At 50.5% G+C, this 13,275-nt stretch overlaps 1 protein-coding gene across 1 annotated transcript in view; it reads left to right on the forward strand.

The window, feature by feature from the left end:
- The window catches only part of LOC123751561 (tripartite motif-containing protein 59-like), a 290,403-nt gene that overhangs the window by 110,771 nt on the left and 166,357 nt on the right, over positions 1–13,275 (forward strand). The gene's annotated exons all lie outside the window — the stretch shown is intronic.

A 13,275-nucleotide genomic window follows, 5' to 3' on the forward strand; every position in this document is an offset into this window, starting at 1 on the left:
CAAGTCAAGGACGTACAAATCTTGGGAAGGGGGACTCTCCACGGAGGTAAGGAACAATACGAGAAGAAACATTAGAAATATGAACAGAAAGAGAATCCTGTAAGCGAGATAACCGGACAGAAAGTGGGAGACAATGAAGAGGAACAGGAACCACAGGAGGAGGAAAAGTCAATGCACGACAGAGGCGAGAGGAAGGATGTTGGAAGGACCGCGCAAGATAGCAAGGACAGTAGCGATCACGGCGGTCCTGAAGAGAGAGAAAGCTAGTGTCAACATACAAACTAAGGGCGGGAGTCGAACGAAAGGCACTAGAGCCAAGACGCAACCCAGTATGGTGCAAAGCATCAAGACGGCGAAGAGTAGAAGGAGAAGCAGAAGAGTATTCAGGGCAACCATAATCGAGTTTAGACAGGACGAGAGAGGAGTGTAAATAGAGAAGCGTGCGCCTATCCGCTCCCCAAGAAGTATGGGACAAAACCTTAAGGAGGTTAAGGGCCTTAGAGCATTTAACTCGGAGGTAAGAGATATGGGCTGACCAAGACAAACGAGTGACAAAGACTAACCCCAAAAGCTTCGCGGAATCCCTGTACACAATGGGATGACCATAAAGTGACAAAGAGGGACGAAGAACGACCCGTTTCCGAGTAAAAGTCATAGCACAAGTCTTAGACGCAGAGAACTTGAAGCCATGATCGGTGGCCCAAGACGACACGGGATCAATCGCAAGTTGAAGCCGCTGTTGAAGGAGAGGGAAATCATCACCCCGACAGCAAAGGGTAAGATCATCAACATAGAGAGCAGAGAAGACGCCAGAAGGAAGAGAGGAAAGAAGACCGTTGAGGGCAACTTGAAAAAAGAGTAGTGCTCAGAACACTACCCTGGGGTACACCCTCATACTGCTGAAAAGAGGCAGAGAGAGCAGTACCAAGCCGCACACGAAAGGAACGACGAGAGAGGAAGCTCCGGAGGAAGAGAGGGAGGTTCCCACGAAGACCAAAAGAATGAAGTTGAGACAGAATATGATACCGTAAGCCTTTTCCAGGTCAAAAAGGACGGCAACAACGGAGGTCTTCGCAGCAAAAGCAGTACAAATATAGACCTCCAAGTTCACCAGGACATCTGTTGTGCTGCGGCACTTGCGAAAACCAAATTAAGAAGGGGAGAGGTGGCGATAGTGTTCTAAGAACCACATCAAACGAACGTTGACCATACGTTCAAAGAACCACATCAAACGAACGTTGACCATACGTTCAAAGAGCTTGCAGACACAACTTGTGAGAGCAATAGGGCGGAAGTCCTTGGGGGATGACCCGAGACCCTGGTTTCCGAACAGGGAGGACAACAGCATCGAGCCAGTCTTCAGGGACTGACAACGACTCCCAGACCCGATTGTACAGACTCAGTAAATACTGAGATGTGCACGGAGGGAGATGGCAAAGCATTTCATAATGAATGCCATCGGAGCCCGCTGCCGTAGAACCACAAAGGGCTAGGGCAGATTGAAGTTCAGAGAGAGAGAGAAGGGATCATTATAGGGAAGGTGAAGATAAGTACAGAAATTTAAAGGACGAGATTCAAGGAGATGCTTACGAAGAAGGAAGGATTGGGGGAGATGAGAACCAGAACTAACAGAGGAGAAATGGGAACCCAGTTCGGTCGCAACTTGCAACGGGTCCGCCACAAGAGCACCATGAAGGCAAAGGATCGGTGAGACATCGGGAACGAACTTACCCGCAATCTTGCGGATACGCTTCCAGACCAGTGGAGTTTCAGATGTAATGGTGGAGACATAAGACTCTCAGCAAGCACGTTTAGCTGCACGGATGGTCCTACGGGCCACCGCACTTGCCTTCCGAAACAAAAGAAAAGACTCAACCGTCTGCCGGCGGCGATGTCTCCTCCAGGCTGCACGCTTACAGCAGACAGCCCGAGCATAGTCCAAACTCCACCAGGGAACGCACTTCCGCGTTCCCCGAGAGGAAGAGGAATAGAGTGGAGGGCAGCGTCAAAGACAGTGTCATGAAAAAGAAGGAGGGTGCGAGGGAGAGGTAAAACGGAGAGGTCGGAAATAGTAGCACGGAGAGTAAAGAGGCGCCAGTCAGCCTCGGCAAACCGCCACCTAGGGAAGGAGAGAGGAGGGCGAAAGGAGAAAAAATTGACAAGGATAGGAAAATGGTCACTGCCATGGAGGTCATCAAGGACTCACCACCCGGAATCTAAGGAAAGGAATGACGAGCACAGAGAAAGATCGAGACAAGAAAGGGAGCGAGTCCGAGAGTCCAAATGAGTGGGCTCACCAGAATTAAGAAGGGACAGGGAAGAAGAGAGGATGAAAGGTTCAAGGAGGCGACCCCGGGTGTTTGTCAGCACATCACCCCAAAGGGCATGACGACAATTGAAATCACCCAGCAGGAGCACAGGCTCCGGCAAGGAGTCTAGGAGGTGTTTAAGATCGGGAAGAGAAAGTGGGACAGTGGGGGTAGATAAATAGAACAAACCGTGTACCATCTACGCACAAAGATACGGGCGACAGAACAGTGGAGAGGCAAGGAAAAAAGTAAGGGGACAAAGGGAACATCGGAACGAATCAAGAGAGCAAAAGAATTATGGACCCCAGCTGGGAGGGGAGAGAAAAGAATAGCCACGGAAGCGACCAGGACGAGAACCAAGCATCGGCTCCTGGAGACAGACACAAAGGGGCGAAAACTGTGAAATGAGAAGTTGGAGGTCAAGGAAATTGGCGTAAAATCCACAGATGTTCCACTGGAGAAAAGACATCAGCAAAGAGAGAGAGGAGAGCAACAGAGAGCAAAGAAGAAACAAAGGTGAAGAAGGAACACAGCACGCTAAAAAAGCACAGAGTCAGGATCAGAGTCAGCGAAGTCAGGGTTAGGGGGCATGGGTAAACTGAGTAAAGAAGGAGGGCAAGAAGCGGGAGGACGGACCAGAGGTGGACGAGCAGGGTCTGGAGGAGAAGGAAGGGGAGGAGGGGGGGGCAGAAAGAGGGGAGCGCACCTCAGCAAGGGCAGTAACCGAGATGGAACCAGGGGCTGAAGAAACCCCCCACAGTAGGAACAGTGGGCACCACCACCGAAGCGGGAGGGGAAGGAATGATAGAATCAGAGAGAGGGGGTGAAGAAGAAAGCGAAGCTTTCTTACCGACAGGGGAGGAGGAAGGAGAGGAGCCAGGTTTCCGCTTCTGACTCAAAGATACAGGCGTCCCAGCAGCAACGTACTGGGCAACAGACTCCAGTGTCTCGATAGGAGAAGAAGATCGAGAGCGAGCAACACATCCATCAGGAGAGCGATGGACGTCGGCCCTCACAGTCAGGCGGCGTGGAGAGCCAAGAGACGGAGGAGAAGGACGGGAAGGAGGACTGGAAGGAGAGGAAATAGAAGACACAGGAGACGTGACAGACTGGGTAGAAAGGAGGGGAGCCCTAGACAGAGAACCAGGAGGGGGACCCTTCGGGACAGAACGGAGGGAAACAGGGGAGGTGGTGGTGGGCGTGTCCGGGTCTAAGGCTCGGAAACGGTTGTGGGACTGGGGAAGGCGGGAAGGACGAGGAAGAGCATACCACGCGAGCATAGGAGACACCGGCGAAAGAGGGGAGACGATGAACTTGGCGCCGAGCCTCAGGAAAAGACAAATGGTCCCGGTGCTTCAAGTTGAGGACAGCCGCCTCAAGTTTGTAACGAATACACGCATGGGAGAAGGTAGGGTGGGCCTCACCGCAATTGAGGCAGCGGGCCTGGGGAGAAGTGCACTCCAACTTAGAGTGACTCTCGCTTCCACACAGGGGACAGAGACAGGACTATTGCATTTGAGGGTACCATGCCCAAACTTCCAGCACTTACCGCAGAGCCTCGGAGAGGGAATATATTCCTGAACGGAGCACCTGGCACCAGCAAGAATAACAGAGGATGGAAGGGTCCTACCATCAAAGGTAACCTTCACAACCCGAAGAGGCAGACGGCGATGACCACGAGGGGGACGAGTAAATGTCTCCACCTGGAGGACAGAATGACCCTGGGCCTCGAGGACATGCTTGATATCCTCGTGGCAGTCCCTGAGATCCCTAACACCGGTCGCAACATGGTGCGGGAGGAGAACAGTGCCCACACTGGCATTCAACCGGACGTTCTTCGAGACCCGAACAGGGGTTTCACCAAGGCAGGATAAGGCAGCCAAGCGAGTGGCCGCATCCTGAGATGGAGCAGCAACAACACGGGTACCAAGACGAGTGGGGTTGAAGGTGACAGAGGCATCCACGGAGTCGACAAGATGCCTATGAAGGGAAAAATCATCAGGAGTCGAGTCCAAAGGAGGAGGTCAAAGTATTTAGTCCATGTAGCAGGACCAAACAAAGCATGGAACGAAGTAGGATGGGAAGGGAGCATATGAGAGCGGCCATGGCGGGTACGGTGATGAGAACCCGTAGAGAGACGGGTTGAAAGGTTCAGTAGTCGCAAGAAGAGATGGAGCCGTGCAAGGGGACAAGACGGTCACCACAGCAGGCTTGGGGCTCGACCCAACCACAGAGGAGGGAGGGGAGCAGGGAGGAAGAGTCCGGTCTGGGCCTAAACCGGGCTCTGTAGCGGAGGCTACAGATCCCGGTCGTTCAGGACGGTCCGACCCAGGGGCATGGTTGCCCACCCCATGAGCCTGGTTAGGAGTAGTCAAGTCGTCATCCATATAGCAAACCAACACAAAAGGGATGGGACCTGGAACCAAGGGATACCACCTACCAGGGCAGCCAGGGAGGCCGAGCGCGGGCCAGTGTAGGAAGGGTGTGTCGTCCCCAGCGGTGCTCCCCCTTTTCAACAGGGAAGTCCTACTACTTCGTTCAATCTCCCACACTGGTGCTAAGACCCCAGTCCTCCTATCACCCCAGCCTGGACACCCAACCATCCACTCAGGGTGGCCTCTCACAGGCGACCCCTCCAGCGGGTGGTCCGATGGCTCATAAGGCCCCTACATGGTGCCCTTCACCACATGCACCACCCAAAGAGGGGGCAGGAGAGGGGGCACAGGCAACCCACACCGGTCCCAGGAAGGTGTACGTGAGCCCCTCACCACAGCAAGGAGGCACCACGGAGGGGTGGTGCTGTAGCAGTGATAGTGATATATCAGAGAATGTAAGGAGGAAATATATCAGTGTGAGGTGATAATGCAGAGAAAGTGAAATGATGTTGGTGTAGTAGTGACAGTGTTATGTGATAGTGAGCCGTTGGTGATAAAACAGTGACAACAGCTGTCATATAGTGACACCAACAATTTGTTACTCAACATGGTCAGTACATGACCCCAAGTGTGGGGCCTTAGGTGATGGTGATATATAGAGCTGATAGTGAAGCTATAGTGATACAGCAATGATAGGTGACAGTACTGAGAAGATATAGCATTGATGGGGATACAGCCGTAATTGTTAGGTATATGATACCAAAGTATAAATACGAAAGATAGTGAAGTTATGATGATATAGTGATAAAAGTCTGTCCTTAAATTACATTGGCATCAAAACACGCAGTCCATGGTGATGCAAGAGTTATGGTGATGGTACAGTGAACTAGAGTGGCAGCACAACACCACTGTACTGATGGTGGTGGTACAGTGAACTAGAGTGGCAGCACAACACCACAGTAGTGATGGTACAGTGAACTAGAGTGGCAGCACAACACCACAGTAGTGATGGTACAGTGAACTAGAGAGGCAGCACAACACCACAGTAGTGATGGTACAGTGAACTTGAGTGGCAGCACAACAACCACAGTAGTGATGGTACAGTGAACTAGAGTGGCAGCACAACACCACAGTAGTGCTGGTACAGTGAACTAGAGTGGCCGCACAACACAACAGTAGTGATGGTGATGGTACAGTGAACTAGAGTGGCAGCACAACACCACATTAGTGATGGTAGTGGTACAGTGAACTAGAGTGGCAACACAACACCACAGTAGTGATGGTGATAGTGATAGTACAGTGAACTAAAGTGGCAGCACAACACCACAGTAGTGATGGTGATGGTACAGTGAACTAGAGTGGCAGCACAACACCACAGTAGTGATGGTGGTGGTACAGTGAACTAGAGTGGCAGCACAACACCACAGTAGTAATGGTGATGGTACAGTGAACTAGAGTGGCAGCACAACACCACAGTAGTGATGGTACAGTGAACTAGAGTGACAGCACAACACCACAGTAGTGATGGTACAGTGAACTAGAGTGGCAGCACAACACCACAGTAGTGATGGTACAGTGAACTAGAGTGGCAGCATAACACCACAGTAGTGATGGTGATGGTACAGTGAACTAGAGTGGCAGCACAACACCACAGTAGTGATGGTGGTGGTACAGTGAACTAGAGTGGCAGCACAACACAACAGTAGTAATGGTGATGGTACAGTGAACTAGAGTGGCAGCACAACACCACAGTAGTGATGGTACAGTGAACTAGAGTGGCAGCACAACACCACAGTAGTGATGGTACAGTGAACTAGAGTGGCAGCACAACACCACAGTAATGATGGTGATAGTACAGTGAACTAGAGTGGCAGTACAACACCACAGTAGTGATGGTGATGGTACAGTGAACTAGAGTGGCAGCACAACACCACAGTAGTGATGGTGGTGGTACAGTGAACTAGAGTGGCAGCACAACACCACAGTAGTGATGGTAGTGGTACAGTGAACTAGTGGCAGCACAACACCACCGTTGTGATGGTGGTGGTACAGTGAACTAGAATGGCAGCACAACACCACAGTAATGATGGTGGTGGTACAGTGAACTAGAGTGGCAGCACAACACCACAGTAGTGATGGTGGTTGAGGTACAGTGAACTAGAGTGGCAGCACAACACCACAGTAGTGATGGTGGTGGTACAGTAAACTAGAGTGGCAGAACAAAACCACAGTAGTGATGGTGGTGGTATAGTGAACTAGAGTGGCAGCATGTTACGGCCCTCTCGGGACGCAACGGGGTTCTTACTCTGATGTTGTTAGAGGAAGTTGTATCCGGCCCCAAGCCAGTAGTGGCTTTCAAGGGATGAGATCCGTGACGCAAGTAACTTAAAGGGGAAGGGAAATGAAGTCAAGAACTTAATATAATATATTGACCACCACCAATAAATAATATATAAAAGATTACACGGGGGGGGGGGGGGGGAGGGTTATTAACACTGTACACAAACGTCTTCTCCTGAAGACTCTGGATCCAAATTTCTCGGTGCTGGGTCCTCGGTGCTTTCGTGGTCTCTTGACGAATCCTTCGACCAAGCTGAGTCTACCCCAAACACAGGCCAGCCAAAACACGGGTCCACTGGGGGCACCGCCGTGGAGGCCGTCAACCACAAGTCCAGCAGGTCTACTGGCAGGTTCTGGATCAGCCACGCTGGTCAGGCCACTCCACGAACGATACTAGGGTAGCGCCCTAGTCAGGAGCCTCGTGTGATACCACAAATCACTCTCCTGTCCTCAAAACCCCAGTGGATAACCGTCTCCAGCAGTCGGTCCCAGGTAAGACAATCCTTCTACTGCCACTACGCTGGCAGGGTAACACACCACAGTGTTCTTCCGGGAGACGACTTCACAGCTGCTGCAGCAAGGCACAAGGTAAGGGGACGGCTGCCTCGGGTAGACTGACTCAACTTCCATCACAGCAGTCCCAGGTCGACTCTGTAAGCAGACACATCAATAACAGGGACACTAAAGCACCACACTTACAGGCTCAGACACAAACGCCCGACATATCCACTCCATAGATGGCGTTGTCGTCCGAGCACCACCTCACCAGAGGTCAGCAGCGGCGGTGTTGTGTGCTGAACGGGACTGGAAACTGGCCCTCGTAGCCAGTACACGTCGTCCTCACCAGGTGTCGTCGTCCATTTGGTGGGGGTTTCGGGAGCTGACCCACAGATGGCGCGGTCGTCACTGCTCCGTGCTCGGACGCTGGATCCGGGTTCGTAACACCTCCCCACCAAAAAGAATTTGGTTTGGGGTTCTATAAAAAGAGACACAAACCAAATTAGTATGGCAACACATCTCCAAATGGACTCACAATTACTGTAAACTGGCACGGCGAGGCTGTCTCGTCCACAGAACTGTACTAAGGAGAAACCCTGGCACAAAGGGAACTTGAAAATGGCAGGCGATGACCTGCCTGACGTAATTTTCCACATCTCCACTGCGATGTCAAGCAGGGGCATCATCTCACATCTCTCAAGTAAGGATCGGTGTGGACACGATCTGGGGTGACTCGACACTTTCTTATGTCGTGGCACCGATGATGGCTGGACACAGACGGCATTTCTGGTACCGATCCGGCGGTCCTTCAGGGAGTCGGGCACCTGGAATACAGGGGTCGGATAATTCAGAGTGACAGCGACAGCGGGTAAAACAGTACTTACAGCATACTCTACTAGGTCCACACCTAGTCCCAACGGGGCTGTTCGTATGTCGCAGATGGCATTCGCTCGGTCACCGTCAGGTCGACCAACATTCCACATAACGCTGCATTGAGGCTCTGCAGTCACGCGGGGGGTGTCAACCTGTCGGAAACAGTCACTCACATTATCATATCTCGTACCTCCTGTATCAACCATCACCTTCCAGGTCCCTTCTTCGACTGCAACACTCATAGTGCACGTCTCTAATCCCTGGGATCTGATGTTCAAGGGAGCCATCATCCTTCGGGTCGTCCACTGATCCTTACTGAGAACACACACGAGAATCAAACAAAATATTGCTAAGAAACATGGGGCCAATTGAGGGATAAGCTTCCCGAGCCTGTCATGTCCATAACCGGCTATATCCACTAGCCTGGTTTGGACCAAAGAGGGCACTAGACCTTTCGAACACACCTCACATACCTCTGACGTCTGGGGAGTCTCTGGCCGGTTCAATGAACGCTGTACAATGCCATACCGCAAGTACACATCCGCCTTCGCTCCAGACTCGTTGGTATCCGTGGGTGCCTGCACACAAGGCCTCTCTTCTTGCTCAAGTACCTCTGCCATCGTAACCTCATGTTCCTTGTCGAGAGAAAAATCAGGAGACACTGCTAGAACGTTCTCAATCTGTAGGCGAGAGGACAAATTAAATCTGTTTGAATCCGGGTCTGCCTTTACCTGGATATTACCACGGCCCGTCGTTACCTCAGACCTTGCTGTTCTGGCTGACTCGTCCGCGACCTTGGGAAGATTGATGCTCCAATCTGTCACCAAGTCGTTGGCTAGTACCACGTCAATCCCAGCCACAGGGAGGGTATCGACTACTGCCAACGCACATGTGCCGCTGAAGTAAGGCGAGTCGAAATGTACCGGCACTAAGGGGGCGATATACTGCGTTCTCGGAAACCCAACCAGGACAACCTCTGGTCTCCCATCCACACTTACTCGCTCGGGTAACGAGTTCTTCACGATCAGGGACTGGGCTGCTCCACTATCTCTGAGCACTACAACTGATCTACCAGTATGACCACTCGATACATACCCGCCTGAAGTGTGAGGGGAAAACAATCTGGGTTCTTCCTGCGTAGTCGTCGACTGGCTTCCTGCTGGTGGTGTAACACAGCTCATCATCATCACCTCCCTACGTGCGCCGCCACCTCTTCTGCCTCGGCACATAGCAGCTACATGCCCTTTCTGCCCACAAGTCCAGCACACCATATTCCTCCTTGGACTACGGTGTTTCGGACTGCTAGGACTAGTCCTTCGAGGGCTACTTGGGGGCGTCTTCTTAGCGCTTCGTGGGACGGGAGTCTCTTCTTCTTCGTCATGAGGTCTGTCAAAACGGCGTTGGTAATGCCTTGGGACGTACTTAGCAGACGGCCTATGAGTCAGGATGTATTCCTCAGCCATTGTGGCTGCTGCACTCAAGGTCTCTACCTGCTGTTCCTCTAAGTACGTCTTCAGGTCTCCAGACAAACAATCCTTGAAGTCCTCTAGCAGTATAAGCTGCTCGAGGTCTTCTTTGGTCTCCACCTTCCGAGAGGCACACCATTCCTGAAAAAGTCGCTCCTTGATTGTGGCGAATTCAGTGAACGTGTGCTCTGAGGTCTTTTTCAGGTTTCGGAACTTCTGTCTGTATGCCTCAGGTACCAATTGGTACGCCATGAGCACAACCTTCTTCACCTTGTCATAATCGCCGGAGTCGTCAAGGGATAACGTGGAGTAAGCGATTTGGGCCTTTCCAGTCAAGACTGACTGTATCATGTGTTGTGATCTCAGCCTGCAGGAGAAACGAGTTTCCCTCTTTGAGTTATTCATCAAGCCTGACCTGATTAGAAGGTCTAGCAAATATTGAGGTGATAACCCATATGTAAAATGGCTGGTTGGATATATATAAGAATTTAAGATTATGGGCAGTGAGGAATAAAACAAATAAATGACTGGCTAGGAGATGTGGACATTTTGCTGGAGGCGTGAGGCTCGCTTCTGGGAGGACCTTGACCTCACTTGAGTGCCAGACATCGCAGGGGGAAGCCGCGCTCCGTTGAGCTCCCGTCAGAAGGGAACCCCTAGTGATATATCTCGAAGAGAAGAGAAGTGTGTAGACGTGCCAGCTGTGGAATCGAGCTGGAAACGTTGTGGTCTCAAGTCCTGGTCGACGAGCAGAGTTCAATAAGCTGCTCAGAGGCATTTTCGTGGGCTGTGTGGAGCGCCCTGACCAGACGCCGTCAGAGGGAAAGCGCCCTCGACCTTATAATCTGTGGTAAGCACGATATACGCCAGTTCATAGTGATTGCTTGTAGTTGGTCGTGTGCCCAGCGACAGTAGCGATGTTTATTTATAAGTTAGACATGTTTTAATAAGGCAGAAGGCCTGAAATAGGAGAGTGAAGAGGGAGGAACACGGAGCGACGTCCGTCCCCTCTGAGCTCTGACTGGCGACTGAGGGAGCCCGGCTCCTGACGGAGGAAGACCCTCCCAGCGAGTGAGGACCGCCGCCAGGCGAGGTGGAGTATGGACCCGCCCAAAACGGGGGAGTCCACTCTCACTGTATATAGAAGACAGATAGAGGTTGGAGGCAAACATATTGTGTGATAATTTTTGTTTATGTGTTAAAGGGGAAACATTTTATTGGAGTGTCGATGGGTTGCAGGTTTGTCTTTGGGGAAGAAGTTGCTGAGAACTTCGAAGCCAGCACAGATGAAGTAATTGATGAGACTCCAAGGTAGTGGAGGAGAGGACCTCGAGCTGTGAGGAGAAGAAGCAGTGAAGAGGAGTGTCACAAGCTTCTGTAGAGGTGGAGAAGCACCATAGTTGCTCGAGGAAACTTCATGGTGTAGCAGCCAAGAGAGCTGTGTGGAGGAACCTAGCAGAAGTAGTAGAGCACCATAGTTGCTCAAGGAAACTTCATGGTAGCAGCCTGGAGGAGCTGCAGAGGATCCCGGTAGTGAAGCCCGGAAGAACCTAAGGATATTAGGGTAGTGAACTTCCAGAGGTGGAAGGGGAAGTTCTGGTGGATTACTTGTAGGGAGTTGATAGTGTTTGGTTGTCATTAGCGTGCAAGACGCAGTGAGAGTGAGTGACTGTTTGCATTCTTATGTCAAGGAGTGTTTTATACTGAAGTTTAGAGTTACAGTCGTAGGCTTGATTACCTACAGATGTATGCATTCTAGGACTGATATTGATCGATTAATCATTGTTGTGTATCAATGAACATTTATACTGATATATGTTATTGCATTCAAATGCTGATTTTCTATATATATATTATCTTGCTGATGGTGCAACAGTGTATGTAGACTTGATCAACTTGAGGTGGTTGATAGTATCAGGTGGTGAACCAGGAGACAGGATACCACTTGACAAGCTGATGGTAGAGTTCTGGTTGTGTTGGAGTGCAACCTGATTGTAATATTATAGAGTATAGGATTCATTATTATTATATGTGTGTATGTATCGTGTATGTGCTTCGTCCAGTAAATGTATCCCAATTTGCTGGTGTTTGCCCTTGTCCTAGTGAGGCTTCCCATGAAATAGTACAGAAGAAGAGAGAGAGAGGGAAAGAACCAAAAACCACTGCTGTGGACAGGGCAGAAGGTAATATTAGTAAGTCATAGGGGATTGAGGAGATCATATCACCTAAGGAGAGAGTGGGGAGTCACAGCGGCTCGAGTGGGTGTGTGCACGTGACAACGAGGCTAAGTGTTGGAGCCGCATCCCCTAAATGTGTGACGTTGAGCCCCTCTCCAAGGGCCAGAAGCGCCTAGTGTGATCTCCTAGCGAGGTATAAGCACTCTACCGAGTTGTGGGTTGGGTTGTCTGCAAAGGAGGAACCACGACGACAACACCAACCAACCCACAGTCTATAATACATGATGGCCCAATTCTCCCTTGGCCACTCCAAAGAGGCAGCGACTTTCTCGAAGGCTGCAAAGAACTTCGAAACTTCCCTCTCATTGAATTTGGGGACCATTTTGATGTTTCTTACCGGATCGAAACCGCTGGTGTCCGTTGTTAGCCTCCGACCACCGCCTAATCGCAATACTTCTAGTTCATGTTGTCTCTGTCTTTCTTTTTCTTCTCTCTCTCGCTGTTTCTCTTCTCTTTCTCGTTCTTCTCTTTCTCGTTTCTCTTCTCTCTCTCGTTCTTCCCTTTCTCGTTTCTCTTCTCTTTCTCGCTCTTCTCTTTCTCGTTTCTCTTCTCTTTCTCGCTCTTCTCTCACTCGTTTCTCTTCTCTTTCTAATTCTAAACGCCTCATCGCCAATTCTTTTTCTTTCATCTCCATTTCTTTATCTTTTAATTCTCGTTCTATTTCTAACTTCTTCCATTCAATTTCTCGATTAATTTCCAAGGCACGCATTTTGACAGTTAACAAGCTTATATTCAGCTCACCTGCATCACTGTCAATGTCACTACCTTTATCTTCCTTTTCCGTGGAAGCTATTTCTTCACTTTCCTTTGTACTAGGAGTCTCGCCTTCCTGTTTCTCTTCTGCCTTCAAGTGCCGGTGAACCTTGGACAAGATCTCCACACGGGAATCACTGGCACGGATCTTGATCTCCAGGTAGGCGCTCACTAGTACTAGTTCCTGTTTGTTCAGATATTTTAATCTGGCAAGACAGTCCTCTCTGTTCAGAAAAGCCTGAACATCGTCCAGATCATCGATGGTAGCTTTTTCTGCCATTGTCACAGATGGAACACTCAACACTTAACACACTGCTTACAAGTTAGCACTTAACGCACCGAGCACTGTTCTACGCCAATATTGCACTTTATCGCACCTGGCACCTCACTTGCCAATATTGCACGTAATTGCTTCGGGCACCGC

This window comes from Procambarus clarkii, chromosome 15 (assembly GCF_040958095.1).
Source record: "Procambarus clarkii isolate CNS0578487 chromosome 15, FALCON_Pclarkii_2.0, whole genome shotgun sequence".
Lineage (NCBI taxonomy): Eukaryota > Metazoa > Arthropoda > Malacostraca > Decapoda > Cambaridae > Procambarus > Procambarus clarkii.